Source organism: Sturnus vulgaris, chromosome 7 (assembly GCF_052056855.1).
Source record: "Sturnus vulgaris isolate bStuVul1 chromosome 7, bStuVul1.hap1, whole genome shotgun sequence".
NCBI lineage: Eukaryota > Metazoa > Chordata > Aves > Passeriformes > Sturnidae > Sturnus > Sturnus vulgaris.
In genome coordinates this window covers 15,162,683-15,167,488 of record NC_142249.1, presented here as the reverse complement: position 1 = coordinate 15,167,488, position 4,806 = coordinate 15,162,683, and positions in this window count along the sequence as shown.

Here is a 4,806-nt window from a genome sequence, read left to right as displayed (position 1 = left end):
ATAGTTTTTGTATAAACCACCAAGTTTGTACTTCATTAAGACCCCAATTCTAGATTATCTGAAACATTCTTTGAGTTGCATTCTGCATGTGAAGTCACTCAATCTACCACTCCATTGGACCAATCAAATCAAGTTAGGCCAGCACTTCTAGTTTGTTGAGACAAAAACATATTTCAGTTATTTTTTGTCTACAGATATATCCTGAGGTCAATCTAAATATTTTATTATTTAGAAAGGTATTACTGTACTTAACAACAAACATTATCTTATCTTTTTTTTCTAGCTGTCTAGAATGGTATCAAAACTGTATCAACATTGTTCAGTAGTTTTGCAGATCTGTATCTCCTTTCAAATCCAGATACCACTGGATATTCAGCAGATGAACTGCATAATGTTTAGATAGCTATCCTATGGGCAAATACTGACAAGTCTTATTACAGTGGTCTTTAAAACACACTGATCTCATTTTACTATTATAAAAAGGGTTTAACATCCTGCTACAGACACACACCATCGTCTGGCGTGATGGTGAACATTTAAGTTCCAAGAAGAAGAGCATTAAAGGATCCTACTATGAGTTTTAAGAGAAAAATCAGTCTCTAACACCTTGGGTTTGGGACATTTTGGAGCTGTGTGAAAGCCTCTTAAGCTAGTATGGTTCAATGCAGATAAGATTTGATTTGTGATGCATTACAGAGGATAAAAAAGGGGGGAACTAGATCTAGCTAATTATATTTTATCCCATGGCCGCCTAAAAATAAAATCCCTGGGGTTACCAGGCAAATAGTAGTTCCAGGAAAATACTCCAGGGCATACAAAGGATTCTTTTTAATTGTTCTATCTTCAAGGAAATCACATGCTTACAACTCACAACTGAGACAGCAAAACTGTATATGGGACATAAAAGTGGATGTGATGATAGTATCATTTCACAACCCTGAGAAAGCCACGAATTTTGTTTTTTCTTAGAATCATGTAACAGCTTTGCTTGGAAGGGAGCTTAAAGATCATCTTGTTCCAACCTCCTTGCAGTGGGCAGGGACACCTTTTACTAGACAAGGCTGCTCAAAGCCCCGTCCAATCAGACTTCCACAACTCCTCTGGGCACTCAAAGCTTTAAAACTGTTCTGTTGCCTGCAATTTCACAGGACCTTCTTTGGCAGCAAAGGTGAGACTGAGCACAGGCTCTGCATTGTTTCTCCTGCAGTTAGAATACAGATGTGGTATGCCAAAAACAAGGAGTGGCTGGAATCTTGATATTGCCAAAGAAACACATGAAACACCCATCCAGACGAGGCCAGGATGTAACCCTTCTATGAATTTGCCCACAAAATACCTCTGCTTTAACTTGCATTAAACTTCTTGCAGCACCAAAACCAGCATCTACACTCTGTGGGTTCCAGTAAGCCCAACACCATGGAGAATTACACTGCAGGACAGAGTTTAAAGATTTTTTTTAGTTTATGCATAGTCTAACTGCTCTTGCATTTCTGATCGTATAATTTCTGACTGCACAACAGTGGGTTTTAAAAGCTGTTTAGACTGGGCTTGTGGCTCTAAAAAGAGATTTATGGAACACTGAAAGCACTATGGAAGAACAGATATGTAGGCAATACAGCTTTAAACAAGCAATGCAACTGAACACACATTTGTGAAACTATGCTTTTTAAGTGGCTGCATTTGATGCTGTCCAGAGATGGCAGCTTAAGATCAGAATCAACCTCTGTCTCCTGAGCTTAGGGACCTGTGCTTCCTATGGATTTGCTTTACTGTGTGGATGGATATGAGTGATTTGGGATGGCAGCTGTCACACATCTGCAGGAGAATGCTGCCATCGATCCTACTCCTGGAGCAAGGAAAGCTCCCTGCAGTTCTACCGTAAGAAGTTTTTGGAACTTAGCAAACATTTCCCCAAAAACTGAAGATAACTTTAAGGGCTGAAGACATTGCTTATAACTTTAACCAAAAGTCATCACAAAAAATATCATTTTCTGTGTGAGGAAAGGAAGTTGTACCACTGAAACTGCAGGAACATGGTATAAAACAACCTCTTAATGAGGAATTAAATACCTACAATTCACAAAGGTAGAGAACGTCTAAAAAAAACCCCAGAATAACCCTAGACCAAACTGCTCTATTTAAACAGGAAATAGAAACAAAAGCTTCATCTCAAGAGAGAAGTAACTTAATTATCTGACTGCTCAGCCTAGTTTGTGGTGTCCCAGCTGATGTTAACTGTATTCACTACAGCAAATACAGGTAATTTTGCAAAACTGCAAATCAAACCAAATTCTGCTGTAGCCCTTTATCTATCCTACACAGCACTTGACTACATCTTGCAGCCGAGCAGCAATTTATGAATCCTGTATATAGGAAAATATTTTTCAGACATGATTAAAATCTTGCAAAAGCCACACAAAGATTTGGGCTAGGCCAGGATGTACCTTCTTTGTTAATTTGTCCAGTACAAGACATTGTAGATCATGTTCTCTCTTAACTTGTAATTAACTTCAGAGATTTGGAAGATGAAGGGCAAAGAGAACACATTCTCACCTGCTGCGTGCCTGACACACAGAGCCAGATTAATTCTGGCAGTGCTCACTGTTCAGCTACTTGCAGTGGACGCCCATTGGCAGGAAACAGAGAAACCTCCCTAACAGTCATTTCCATCAACAGTGAAATTAGTGTTTACAGTGGTCAGCTACACATCTGTAGTTGGAAAATACATCAACAAGCTCTGCAAACAGTTTCTTAATCAACAGCATAATGACAGCACTTACATCCCCATGTTCATAAGTGTAGGAATTAATGAACAGTGTTCTACTTTGCTTACAGTAATGAGGTTTCAATCTACTACTGAATCATTTCTTTACTACAAGCAATGTCACCACAGTGTGAAATCGCTATTGACCACAGGCATACTCGACGTCAATACAAGCATCAGTTACAGGGCCATGGCCCAGGTTATGTGAAACAAGAGTTCTGTAAACAGACAGTGCAGGAGGAGATGAATCACACCCGTTTGGAGGAGTAAGACTTGAAAAAAGGGTATATGCAGTGGTGATGAATCCAGCCTATTTCAAGTGTGGGAGAACTTCACCTAAATTATCTCCTCCATCCTATTCTAACTTATGTTTACACCACACAGCACTTAACCAGGACATGACTGGCAGGGAACAGTGCTTCTGCAAATGCTGTATACAGATGAAATAGTGTTAGGCAGCAGCACTTCAAAAATTTTAAAGTCTGAGCAGTATGACTATCTTATACATTTCCAAATGCTGAGTGAAGAGCCAGGAAAAAGATAACAAGCAAGCATGATAAAACACAAGAAGCCTTGGTTTACAACTTCTATAGTAATTTGCTATGCAGTCAGATGTAACACCAAGAAAACAGAGATACCTGAGAAATCCTCCTAGCAGTCTTCTGCCTGATTATCTCCTACAATCTGAAGAAAAAAAAAGAGCAGCTGTTTAACTGAGGAATGTAACTGCTTATAATGAAAACAGTTAATCAAGAATTGGAAGACTGTCATTGCTCACCACAGACATGCTCTTTCCATTCTCTTTGTCTTTATAGATGATCTTCATCAGCATCTTAATGTCTCTGGCAGTTTTCCTATACATAATGCAAGGTGTGAAGGTATTTTGAACACCAGACATATTTGCAGTAAAGTCATCCTTATATGCACAAAAACGTAAATACTAGATTTGTAATCAGTGGTGCAGAAATAGCTTAATGGAGAATGAGGTAACAGCCTTCTGATGAAGAATCAGATCCTGTTCATCTGGAGACAGGTAAACATCCACAGACAACTGAACAGATTAAAAAAAAAGACTAAAAGACTAAAATGTGAGAAAGCATCAAATACTCCAGACTTAACTGTCTGTGAATTCCTTTTTTACATTTCAGCCAAGCAGCTTCCTGTTTGGATGCAAACTGACCCATGTCTCTGGCTGTGAAATGCACAATATTGGGAACTGGATGCTGGTGTTCTATTTATTGGCCCAAACTTTACCACCACTGGAAAATCACAAGCTAGCCCTGCCTTGAGGGACACACACTAGTAATCCTTCAGTTTTTCAAGATTCCAAGAAATCTACCTTTCCATTCTGAAATGAAATACAGCTGACAATGATTTTCCAGAAGGGGTATTGCTCTAAGCCTTTTAGACAAATTAGACCAAAATTTAATATATAAACAAGCAAAAAAACCCCAAACCAAATAATTTATCTAGTTTACCACTTCCAATTTAAAGAAGTTTTAGCTCCAAATTCTGCTTATGAAGCAAGATGCTTGTTTTGATTAAACAGACAGACATAGAACATGTGACTATTTCAACAATCAGCCTAAGTGCATCCTCAGGTAGGCTTCAGCAGTTGCATTCTACTGAACAGCAGAATGAACCTACCAGCAGGAATCCAGGGCTTTTCCTCAGTCCTGTTCTCATACCTTCACTCCCAGGAGAACAGATGCTGAATCCCTGTTTCCAAAATCCAGGACTTTATGCACCTTCATCTAATGTTGGAATTGTAGCGTCCTCAGGAACTGACCAAGCTTACTGAAGCTGAAGAGAGGAAAAGGCAGAATTTTCAGGACTGTTCTCCAGGACACACTGGAGGAATGAGGGTATGGATTAAACAAAGATTTCCATCCTGATGATTTTTTTCCAAAAGGGTTTAAAAAGCACTTATTTTATTTGTAGTAAATGCCCACTACCCTCAGGGAAATCGCTCAGGCAAATCTCCAGACTATGAGAACACAAAAACCTTGCTACTAAAAATAAATCCAAGATTAGCCCATAGC